Source organism: Anser anser (genome assembly GCF_964211835.1).
Source record: "Anser anser genome assembly, chromosome: 4".
Classification (NCBI taxonomy): Eukaryota; Metazoa; Chordata; class Aves; order Anseriformes; family Anatidae; genus Anser; species Anser anser.
The window spans coordinates 5,321,987-5,334,534 of record NC_139724.1 but is presented as its reverse complement, the minus strand read 5'-3'; the positions used below and the strand labels follow the sequence as shown (position 1 = coordinate 5,334,534).

General features: G+C 39.0%; 1 protein-coding gene across 3 annotated transcripts in view; it reads right to left on the bottom strand.

Moving 5' to 3' along the window:
* DKK2 (dickkopf WNT signaling pathway inhibitor 2) overlaps window positions 1-12,548 on the bottom strand; it is a 151,272-nt gene that overhangs the window by 119,883 nt on the left and 18,841 nt on the right. For 2 of the 3 annotated variants that reach the window (XM_083835569.1, XM_083835570.1), the window contains one exon: window positions 6,207-6,283. The gene's annotated coding sequence lies outside the window, so the exon portion shown is untranslated. Of the gene's footprint in view, window positions 1-4,191; window positions 4,300-6,206; window positions 6,284-12,548 lie in introns of those variants that run through there. The other variant, XM_083835571.1, reaches the window with a different exon arrangement.

Below are 12,548 nucleotides of genomic sequence, written 5' to 3'. Positions count from 1 at the left end.
CAGCTTTATCTTAGCCAGGGTAGCAAAATGCAATAGTGCAGCAGACTGATTAGGTCCCAGCATACATTCAGTAGCCAACGTATACTCTGCTGCAAATCTACTGCTGTGCATGTATAAACCAGTTTTAGTTAGATAGCTTAGATACGTCATGAGCTGTAATCATTCCTCTGATCACAGCAGGGTATAACCAGCCCTAGCTGAAAATGTAGATTTTTTTTGTTTCTTCCTCTTAGAGTATAAGAATTGTATGTGTGTATATAGAATTATATAAACTCATATATATACATTTTTTATACGTATAGACTTAGGGTTCAGATTTGAGGGTGACTCTAATCCATGGAGTTTCAGATGCAAAACTGGATTTGAGGAAGTTAGTGCAGGGAATAGAAGGATCCAGAGTTCTAGTGTGCAGTAAATGGAAGGAGATTCTGAAACTAATATATACTTTGTGCAAACTAACAAACGAAATAGGTACGTGTATATTAAAACAAAAGGATACCAGTTTTGATCTTTTTAACTAAGAAAAAAAAAAAACAACACTTAAGAGCAATGTTCCACAGGTGCCATGTATATTCTTGTAACAGCAGTCCATTTAGACTCAGATCTGGCTCACCTGTGAAATGCTGCCATTTCAAACAACTCCCAGTAAAATCGCAACCCTTTGTGTGCTGGTGGGTACAAGAAACCTTCTTATACTCAAGTACATTTCTTCACGCATAAGGACTTCTGCTTCCTCCACCTGAATGGCCCATCTCTTAGAAATGCTAAGACTACCGAGGGAGAAATTTGCGGTTTACATGCTTCTTACACAGTATTACATCTGGCTAACAAAATAAAGGACTGTTTTGCAAGAGGACCCACCACTCAGCAGACTAATTCTGTCATGTTATTGCCAACTGCACCCTGGGGTGCACCAAGCATGACACTGCTAGCTGGTTGAGGGAAGTGATTGCCCCACTCTGAGCTGGTGAGGCCTCATTTCGAGCACTGCGTGCAGTTTTGGGTACCACAGTATAAGAGGGACATAAAACTGTTAGAAAGTGTCCACAGGAGGGCCACAAAGATGGTAAAGGGTCTAGAGGATAAGATGTATGAGAAGCAGCTGAGGTCCCTTGGTTTGTTCAGCCCAGAGCAGAGCAGGCCGAGGGGAGGCCTCATGGCGGCCTGCAGCTCCCTCACGAGGGGAGCGGAGGGGCAGGCGCTGAGCTCTGCTCTCTGGGGACAGCGACAGTACCTGAGGCAATGGCAAGAATTTGCATCAGGGGAAGTTCAGTCTGGATGTTAGGAAAAGGTTCTTCACCAAAAGAAGTGGTGGGGCGCTGGGCCAGGCTCCCCAGGGCAGCAGTCACAGCCCCAAGCCAGGGCCTGGACTTACTGACCCTTGAGGGCCCCTTCCAACTCCGGATGTTCTGTGACTCGGTGGGACTGCACTGTTACCCCAGGGCAGAGCCAATGCCTGCAAAACTAAGTCTCAGTGAGAAGTACACAGAGTGATGATTCTTTATTCCTTTTCCCAACTTGAAATCTATGTTAAAAGGGGTAATAAAAGATAAGAGGGCTGTACTTAGTGTGAGAAACTAAGTTGTGTTTCTGCGGTAGAGAACTAATTTTCTGTATTCAAAGGTGGTTGTGTAGTCATAATAAGGAGAAAGGCTAAGTAGGTAAGAGGACAGTAGAAGGCCTCACTGTTCCAAAATAAGGTGGAAGCTTGAGAAAAACAGGATGAGCAGTGTGAGAACAGTAAAACAAAGATCACAGGTTCTCAAAACATAAGAAAGGGGAAAAAAGGGAAAAAGGAGAAATTAAAGGGTTGAAAAAAAAAAGAAAATTTGTACATATATGGTATAGAGGAGCATTGAGTAGCTTGTGAACCTGTAGTACTCAGCCAATGAGGAAAAAAGGGAGGCGATCAGGTGTCGGGTAATAGGGAATAAAAAGTTATGATTTGTTTACTAAAATGTGCTCCTAATTGACAGGATGTCTGCCATTGCAATCGCAAAATAAAATAGCTTCACAGAAGATCCTGTCTGAAGAAAATAATTTGAGATTTTTCTCAAATTAGCCACATATGATTCAATAAATTTTTCAGAATTTCTCTTGAATGCTTTCCATGTAGTGTTCCCCACTCTCTGGGCACCAGACACAGCGGTTAAGTAATATGAAGAAATATTTCATGCTAAAAGTCCATAAAGTGAATTCGAAACCTTTATAAACAAATTTTGAAGAGTGAGTTCCTGAATTCACTCTACTGATATATTAATGCTTTACAGAATCAGTCTCAAACTCATGAAATTCTAATCCTTTCTTACCTGGAATAAATTTTAAGAATTAGTAGTGTATAATTCAGGAATTTAGCCAATGTATTCATCGGCTAGAACAGGAGAGCGTGTTACAAAAGCATGAGGAATCATTTTAATAAATAATCTGTGGTCCCATGAAGTTGTATGTTTCTGCATTTCTGCAGTTCCAAACTAGAACCAGTAGCAGATACATGGGATGTGAGTTAGGAATACAGTCTTATAGAGGAACTAGCCAGATACACAAATAAAACAGGTGAGTTCTGCAAGCAAAAGAACATAGTCAATGCATTTATTTACGCAAAACTTGAAAAGCACTTGAGAATAAATAGGCTAATAAATTAGAAGGAAATATGCTAATAAATGTCTGTGGGGATGTCTTATGACATCTGGCTGTTGTTCTTAAGAGCTAAAATGCAATTGTGTAAATCTATCACCTAATACTTGAATGCAATTGCTGGCAGGAGCAAAAGGTTTCAGAAGCTAGCCTGCAGTTGAGAAATACCCCTATCAATCTACAGAACACTTATATCACTTTTTCATATATTGGGGTGGTAATACAAGACTGTGGTATTGTGAGTACCTTTTAAAAAGCTTTTAAATCTCACTGAGACATCCATCTCACAAACCTTAAAGTCTCATGCCATTTCTTTGACAAAGAGTTATACTTAAAACGGCCTTAAAATGAACTTGCACTTTCCTTTCTATTGTTGGAGCAATTTGCAAAAAACATTAGCGTCAAAAACAAAAAAGTCACCCTATTTTACAACCATGCAACTTCAGTCCCCTCCCCAGTAACCCCCAGTGTTCAGTGGCATGTACAATTATGAATAAGATCAGACAAGCCCAGTAAAGGATTCATAAAACAATCGTTGCTAAAAGTAAACAACCTGCCTTGTGTATCAGCAGGAAGCCATTCAATAAAAGCAGATGTATCAACAACATAAACATGGCTATTTAGCAAAATAAGATTTATTTTCCTCATTTCTGACCTGTTAGCTCTACCTGCCAAAAGCATAAGGCTTTATAAGGCATCAAAAGAACTAATGGAGACTACTGATTATCAAGAGTCACAAACGGACAGGGCAGGTGGAAGCTTCCAGGTCATGGACACACACAAAACTGCAAGTGGAAAAACTCAAGAAACAGGATAGTCTGTTCTCAAAACTGAGATGAAGCTTTAAGTGACTAGCACAGCATCACAGCTACACATTAAAGACTCCTTAATATAATTGTTTCTGTATTAATGAGATCCAGCCCAATTTCAGCAAAAGAGTGGTGTGGTGTGTTTTTTTTTTTTCTTTGCCTTAATGCAACTTTGATTCAAAGCAATAGAAAAAAACACTGTGGTTTCTAGAGCTATTTAGTCTAACCAAATGTGGGCAGATCCTGCCGATAAAGGAATGATTTAACTGAAATGAATTTCTATAATCAAAAATAAACTAGGCTGGGGAGCTCCAGACAAGTCTGAATGAAAGAAAACTTTAAAAACATCAATTATTTGTTGCAGCACAGTTAAATATTAATATATCCTCTTTAAACTCCTTCCAGTCAATCACTTTAAAAATAATAAAACATGGGGCTAGAAGGGAAATAAAATAAAATGTCTGGCTAGCTTCCCCTCTCCATTTTATTCAAACACTGGAAAGACCCAAATAATTTCCACAGATCTAAGAGCACAGAATCTGGCCTTCAGAAACATATAGCAAAGCCCAGGTTTAGACCAGACCCAAGCCCCTGCTAATGGAGAATCTTCTTGTGCCATCCTGCTTCAACAAGTCTTAGGGAGAGTTTCCTAATTCATTTCCAGAGTATAAAGAGAGACAGACGCCTTTCCACCACCCAAAGTAGTCACAGAGGAACTAAAGAAAAGCAAAAGTAAAAGCCAACAAACCTCTCCTGGCACGCATCTGAAGCCTTTCCTCACAGCTCAGCCTCCCACACTGCACCACTCACTGCACTGGTTGCAGCTGAAAGCCATGAACGGATATGGGGAACAGCTGGTCTCTCCTTGCCAGCTAAAACCTACCCATTCTCACCTGTAAGCTGCCCCACAGGGCCTTAGCTGTTGTTCTGCAAACATTGGGGACGCTATTTGGATGTTCAGCGTTTTCTCCACTTCCCCAACGGTTTGATCTTCCTAACCCAAACCTGCAAGTCTGGGATTTAGCCATTCCCAACAGCAGGAGAAGAATGAACATAAAGGTTAAGCAGGTCATTACAAGGGTATCTCTGGTATTACCTACTAGGAGTTGTTACACCACTCTTACTCTCCAGAAACCACAGTTTCTCAGAGCTATTTGTTTGTAATCTGGTCAGCCTACTTCAGCTTGCTTGTTACATCACACTTGCAGGAGAAAATATCTTCAAAGCATTCCTTACCCTATGAGCTATTTGGCAAAAGGAGAACGATGAAAACTCTTCCTCCCCTGGCTAGACTGAGAAACCCTCTGTTTCCTTTGCTCTGTAGATGTTCTGACTAAAAAACATACTATATTTGAATTGATCCAAATATCTCTTCTGTTATCTGCAAAATCAGGGTAAAATGTGAAGTTTATGAACACATTTACAATGCATTGTCAAATACATTTTTTAACATATATGCCAAGACAACATTTTTGAAACACACATATTACACAGGTTACCCTATGCTTTCCTAGTTTTAATTTGCTGGATAACGTGTCCCAGCAATGTTTCCAGTAACTGTCAATACCCCAGAAATCATTCCGCAGATGCAACAGCCAGCTTGATCTTCCGCTGTCAAGTCATAGGAAAAAAGGCAGCCGGGCCATGAACTTTTTACTACCCCAGCCATCTCTCCCTTTCTGCAAAATTCTATTTTCTTTGTATTTCCGAGAGGCATGTGTAGACAGCAGGTACCGCAAGCCAACTTGGAAGCCATCCCTTTTCTTTATCCAAGAAAACACTTCACTACTAGTCTTCCATTTGTTTTTGGCCACTGGGACAAACTTGCATTTTTTTCTACAAAGCATACAGCAGTGTGTCTTCAAATAGCCACGGATGCCCCTGGGCTGAAGGCTATAGTACAACATCGGGATTTTTATTGCACTTTGCCTCCACCTACTGCCTTCAGCAGGATTGTCTTCACGTAAACTACTGCCTACCTTTTCATTTGCTTGCCTTGGAAAATCAGGCTGGAAAACCTCTCTGATGTATGTCCCTGACTACCTGTCATTCTAGTAATATCTCCAGGACTCATGTTCTAGAATAAAGGAAAAGATTGTGCAACAATTGTGCAAAAATACAAAGCAATGGCACAAGAAAGCAAAAAATTAAAAGTAAAGATGCTTGAAAGGTTCATGTTTTCTTTCCTGCACAGTAATAATCCTCAGATTAGACCACTGAAAAATTACCTGTGGCTTGGTGCAAAAACTATTCCCTTTTTTTCAAAGACTAAAGTTTCCTGCTTCAGCCTGCACATTCAGTTTTCTATGGCCGTGAACATCTCCTTATCACAAAGGCTCTCATAACATACGAATGTCATTTGTTGAGTCTCGGTCAAAATCTAGGATGATTTTGCCTTCCAGATCATACCGGAATTGTCATTTCCTTCGTTTGAAACATTGCAACAGTAAAAGAGGGTGCATTCTTCCTCAAATGCCATTTCTGGAAAATCAATGGATTTTTCCCATTTTCTCCCCAATACACAGGCACTCCAGAAGTACTCTCATGTTAAGCACTCAGGACAAGTTAGGTTCTTATAGATATACAACCAGTCACTACGAAAGGAATCACTACCTTCCTTTTATGTCTCCAGTGCAGTTATCTGTCATCCTTAATGGTTTTTCCAAACCATTTTTGTGCAGATTTCATTATTAATTACAAGCCTCCTCCTTGCTCAGTTTCCTGGGACACAAGGTCATTTAACTACAGAGGACTATTACTTACATAGAAGACCACATAGATGCATACAATTGGAGCTGATCTGAACTGGCTTTGCGCTTTCCATCTTTTCATCATTTTCCCTGAAACAGACAGAAGAGTGTTTTATATTAGCAGTAGGAGCTCCTGCTCTAGTCTGAGGAGGAAAAATAAGTAGCCTTTATGTAAAGTTATGCGGTCTCAAGATAGACCTTTAGCAGTGCATTTTGCAGGATGATTTATCCATTTAGAATTTGATGTTGCCGCCAACTGTAAATGTTTTGCCTAAAATCTTCATTGTGATGATTATTATGAAAAGACTTCATTTGGGGATTTTGGATTTTTGATTAATTTAATCTAAGTGTTTAAATTATTTAGTTTACACTGTTTGCAAATACCATAGAAAATATAAAACTTCCTCATGTAAAGATATGTAAACTTTTCCAGTTCATGGAATCAGTCCATTAAACACACAGGCAACATAATCATTTTTGCCTCAAAATTTACAACTCATATAGTAAGGAAGCTGTTATTCTTTCTTTCCTATAGTATGTATGCACACATACATTCATATCAGATGCAACAAAATAAATATATGTACCTGCATTTGTGTCTCATTTACCATATACATTGGTCAGAATCGAGATAGTCACCATAAGCCTAAAATCTAGTAAATACTTTGAAGAAGATAAACTTAGTTCCTGGTCTACCTGCCTGATTCTTCAGACCAGTTTTTCTTTCTTCTTGTACAATTACCCTGTCATTTTCAACAAATGTTTTTCCTCTTCTACTCTAGAGGAGATCCTAACAACAACAAAAATTGAGTATGGATTTTTTGTTTCCCTTTTGTAATATAACCATCCACAAAACTACTCCAAAATTTGTTAATTGTGCCATCATATATTTTTTTTTTCTTGTAAAACCCTGAGCAATGTTGCTGGCCCTGGAGTAAAAGCACGCATGAATTTGCTAGTTTCTGGAACACCAAGGAGGGAAAGGTACAGACTTAACTCTGCTCCCTTGAAAGCACAGGTATAAATCACTGATATTTTTCTCCTTATCAAAGAAAAGGGAGGAAACTCCTTGGCATTCTATCCACATTATAGAACTAGATGATCTTTAAGGTCAGGATGAAGGAACTGAGACAAGAGAATAAGCATCCATTCTGTATGAAAACAATGCATCTAATCACTTCAATAACTAATTCATTGTTTTACATAAATGGAAATATCTTGAATCTTCTTTTACTTTTTTTTTTTCTATAACCATTGTCCCACTGAGCTCAACAGAATTACTCTTGGCTTACCTCTTGTTCACTGTCAGAACCAAGACTCCTGTTCAAAGACCCCTCACCTTTGCAGAGTCTGGATTCAGACACGAATTGCAAAATTCTTATACTCATCTTTTTGAGTTGTGACTTTTCACTTCTGGCAAACTGGTGAGATCACTTTAGTGCCTTTCATGTCCAAAGTGACACAAGAACCATGAATATCACAGAATAATCACTGAAATCATTTCATCGGTGCTAATCACTGAGATTTACTACCTATTTCCTGAGTAGAAGGAAGGCAAATACTTCTTAACTTGGATATGGAATTGGGCAGTTTCTAAAATATCATGTATTTACGATGCACATGCAGCTTTCAAATATGATCTAGGATGAGGGACTTGTACACATCAATTTCCTCATTGTAAAATAGAAACAAAACCTATTCTGCCTAGATTGTCAAGGTAATAACCTTCTTGTAGTGAATGCACAGTGTGTCTGCCTTACAGATCAACACAGTGTTCTTCTGCCTTGCAGATCAACAAGTAGCCTAACATCTCCTTGGGTTCCTAACACTACGAGAACCTCAAACATTGTTCTTCCCTGGACCAAGTTAATCTCCTGCTCAGTCTGAAATGCTTTATACAAAGTGGGTGAGCTTCAAAAAGGATATCTGGGTGAAGCGTATCTCCTGTGATAAACCAGAGAAATGACAAGATAATCTAAATTACCTTCTGATTTGGGACTTTCTGAAATCCAAGCTACCCAGTATGAATCTGTAAGGCTATACTGAGTGCTTTCTTCTTATCTTCCTCTTTTCAGGTTCCTGCCAAATTGCGATTCTATCTTCATTCAGACCATAACATGTACCCAGAATCTCAGATCCAGAAAAATAGCTTGAGTTGGTATTACAGTAGGTAGTAAGAAAGGGTCATGACCACAAATTATTTAGAAGCAAGAATGTAGTTATCTGTGAATGAAGCCTATGTACCAGCACTTGCCCTGAATACATCCATGTTTTAGGTCAACTTCTTTTGAAATAATTTACGTAATATTATACAATTAAAATGGTAGCTGTCTTGATAAAATATTGCTAACTTAAAAGAACCCTAACAGACTTGCTTTCCCAGACCATTTGACAATGGAACAAATTCTGTGGAATTGATTTCTTAGATAGGATGGATGCTTTCCGTTTCCTAAAAAACTCTGGTGCCTAAATAGTTTAAGTGTTATTCATTCCCTTGTGGATTGGCCTGACAACAGAACCTAGTAATGTGAGATCTATTAAGATTCTCAAAAAATCCCGGGTTTTACTCTGAACTCTTAATTGTGAATTCATTTGGGAAGAATAGTATTCATGATATGCCTGTAGATTTTGCTATGGAAAATCCTTTAAATAAGGAACAACATCTGAGACCTTGAAATACACAGAACTTTTTTTTTGCAGTCCCTAGAGAATAGAAAGCCTTGAATGCTTACCAAAGAGGGTAATTCATGTCTATTCCATCTCCTAAAAACACTTCCTCCTTCAGATTTACAGTTACTAAGAACACAGAGCAATTTTGATCAAAAGAAGCAGCAGCAGCAGCTGTAAGGGAGAAATGCTCATTTCTGATTGCTTCATCTGGAATGGAAGGGGGTAATGGCATAACTTTATTACACCAGATGCAGTGAAGGCCTTTATTTCATTTAATCTGGAGAACAGAGGAATTTGTCACATACAGAAGATGAAAATAATCTCGTTCTTCTTGACACCACGCAGGCATGATGGTTATTGGCTGGTTCCACAGAAGAAGTTGGAGTTTATGATGACTACTTACTTACTTTCTCCTGCATGACTGTCCTAAGAGGGCTGGTATTTTGCTATACTCCAGAGACATCTTCTGTTGAAAAGTTATTTTTGTTTGGTATTTGCTGGAAAGCACTTGTTTTGGGAATGTGTGCCACTGGGATTTGTGGTAGGCTCAAAGTTTCAACTGTACATCATAGCATACAATTTGTTTGGCACAGTGTTTATATTTAAGTTGGAATTTATTAACACTTACTCTAAGACTCTTCTCTATACCAAAGCCATTTTTGACTAGCAATGTATGCTGATAACACACAATGGCCACAGATAGGGCTTTTTACTTCATTTCCCTTCAAGGGTAGTACAAAGGATTATTCAGCTCAGCAAATGTATCAGTGACTCATCAATGTAGTATGTCACTTTGTTTGTTTGAACACAGTTTTGGGGGTTGTTTGTTCTGTAATTGTATTTACACCATTAATTCAATATTATGGCTCTTGGTGAGGTCCTTACTGAGCAAGAGCCATCTTCAAAGTAAATAGATATGTTTTATCCACCATCGATTCTTTTGACAAATAGATTTAAAATGCCACTGTTTCTGACACATCAGTATGTTAAAACCTCTTGGCACAAGGGGTAGTATCTACACAGAATGGAGAGCAGGGGAGAGTTGAGCCCAGCATTTCTAGGCCATACCAAGTTATTAAGTGCATTTTCTTGAATATAGGAAAAGCAAAGTAAAAGTTATTTGCTCCTTTTTCTCTAAAGGGGGAATGACCAGCAATAACTTGTTTTCAGTGGATTGGCAGGTTCATTAACGTGCAGGTTCATTAACAATTAACATTCATAACCAGGATACAGATTGGCTCCCTTCAGTAGCGTGTCCGATGTCACGTCAACCTTTTTTATATAGAGATTTGCAAGAATAATCCTGCTTCAGTGCATGATTTACAGTCTGCCTGGAATCCCACTTGTTATGGTGGCTAACGACACATAACTCACTTCATCGTCAGTATCCTCATCATACACACAACCTTCCCACTTCCCTTAGTTTCCATGACCACAGAGGTGGCACCTAGTTACAGGGGCTCTGTAAGCACTCAGGCAGAACAGCAACAGAAGAGACCTTTGATGGTCCCATAATGATTTAACACCGGTTGAAACCCTGTCCTGACAGTACTTTTGTCACTAGCTCTGCTTGCAAATGTTTTGTAGTGTTTTGGATTTTTTGGGATCCAGAAAGTCAGATCTTACTTCCTCATCATGATTTTAAATGTCTATTTTCACTTTCCTAAAACTTTTCAAGCCTTTCCATTCACATTTTCTCCTTTCTGCTTCTGGCTATATTGAAAAACAACAGAACATCTTTATAATAAATAGGGGAAGGATTATCAAGCACTGGAAGGCACTGACCACTAGTTCAGAGAACAAAAATGCACAAAAAGATGCTTCTGTAATATGCACTCATTGTACGGTGTCCTGTACCTGAGGAATTGCATCTCCTTCCTCCATTAACTGCACAGGGAGCCAAAGTCTATCATGCCTGCATTATTAACGCTCCAAACTGTACATTACAGTCCTAAATATTAGAGTTGTCTGACTCTGTTTTAGTCCCTAGAGTAGGCAACCAGTGTAAGTGTAAAACCTCTGCCAAAATCCTTGTGTTCTGTTAGATAGGAACAACTGAAGTCATGCTTTTGCAGGATTAAACTGAAAAGTTAGCAGCATGAAATTCTGTTGTGCTTGGCACAGGCAGACTGAAACACCTTTCCTGCATAAGATAAAAAGTATCAAAAATGTGACTGTAATCAAATAACATTTTTGGCTTTTGTGCAAAAAAAGCATCACTGTTTCTGCTCGTCTGTGAACCGGTTATTTCCTTATGCTGATTTCATTCAGGTTAATATACATTTTTGTTATATTTAAATGCATTTGCTGTTTACACAGTTCCCAATTCTGGGAAGTGTTTCCTACTAAGAATACAATGTTCCAAACAGCAATCACATCGTTTCCTGGATCATGGCATTCCAAGGAGTGGAAAAATGCAGCATTAATTGTCCTTATGCCCAAGTTAATTTAACTGATTCCAAAAATTCCCTTCTTGCTTCTCACCCTGTATCCTGTTTTGTGGGCTATCACTCTGATTTTAAGCAACCGGTATCAGAGGATACTGATGTTACCAGAGCGTCTTCCACAGTTTGTCCAGAACGTGTGGTGTAAAACCACAAGAATCGCTGAATAAATGGTGCATTTCAGGGGCTCAAGCGCCACCTGCTGTGGATGAGGGCGATACACACTGTGGAATCAAATAATCCAAAATACAGCTGTCCTTCTGAATGTACGAACATCTATTATCTATATGACCATAGGGTTGAAAAAACTGACCTCCTGCAGGCCTGTCCAGCTTCAACTGTTTTATCATTCGATAGACAAACTGTCAAAGCAAAGGGGGAAAAATTGTAATTCTTTGCATACCTAAGTGTCAGTGCTGTAAAGTCAGCTTCAGATTTGAAGCTCAAGCTATTTGTTCCTTCCCCTACACTACCGTGGCTAACAAAGATTTTGAAACCAGAGTCTAGTAAACAGCTGATGATACATGAGCGAAGGAAAGATTGTGTTACATATCTTCCACGCGTTGCAGCTCTTAGAGACAATTCTGCTGTATATCACTTAAATACAAACTGCATTTCTGGAAAGGAAAACGTTAATCTCTGACTATCCTGCCTCAGGCTTGGCTACCAGCTTCATGAACGAACAGTGCACCTTCAAGGAAAAGAAATTAATCATCTTTTCAGCTGGGACAATTGGGGTTATTCCATCCTGAGGATGCATTTAGTTTCCACTTTCATTCCTGATGAAGAACCTAAATGAACTTAGTTAAGCAGACCCATCACATTGTCAGAAAAATTGATGCATGCCCATGTGTCTCAAAAGAAAAAAGGAGAGTTACACAGAGCTTTTTGAAGCAGAGAAGGGACAGGCAAACGGTAAGTCCAAGCAAGTGATGAGAAGAGCAGTCCTTGCCTAGGAAAGATTCTGGAAGAGGCTGTACCAGTGCTATGAAGTACACGTTCCCATTTCTCTAATTAGCCATATCACCAGTGAAAGAAAAGAAGTGGAACCGATTGACATTAGAGAGAGAACAATAGAGTGGGATGGGATTTCCAGTGATCCTACAAGCAGCAAAAAGCATCTGATGATAAATTGTTTTAAGCAACCAGAAAAACATGGAACAGACAACTGTGGACTTGTTCTGAATTTGCCAACTGACATGCTCATAAATCTTGAATCTATGGACAAACACTGACTCATT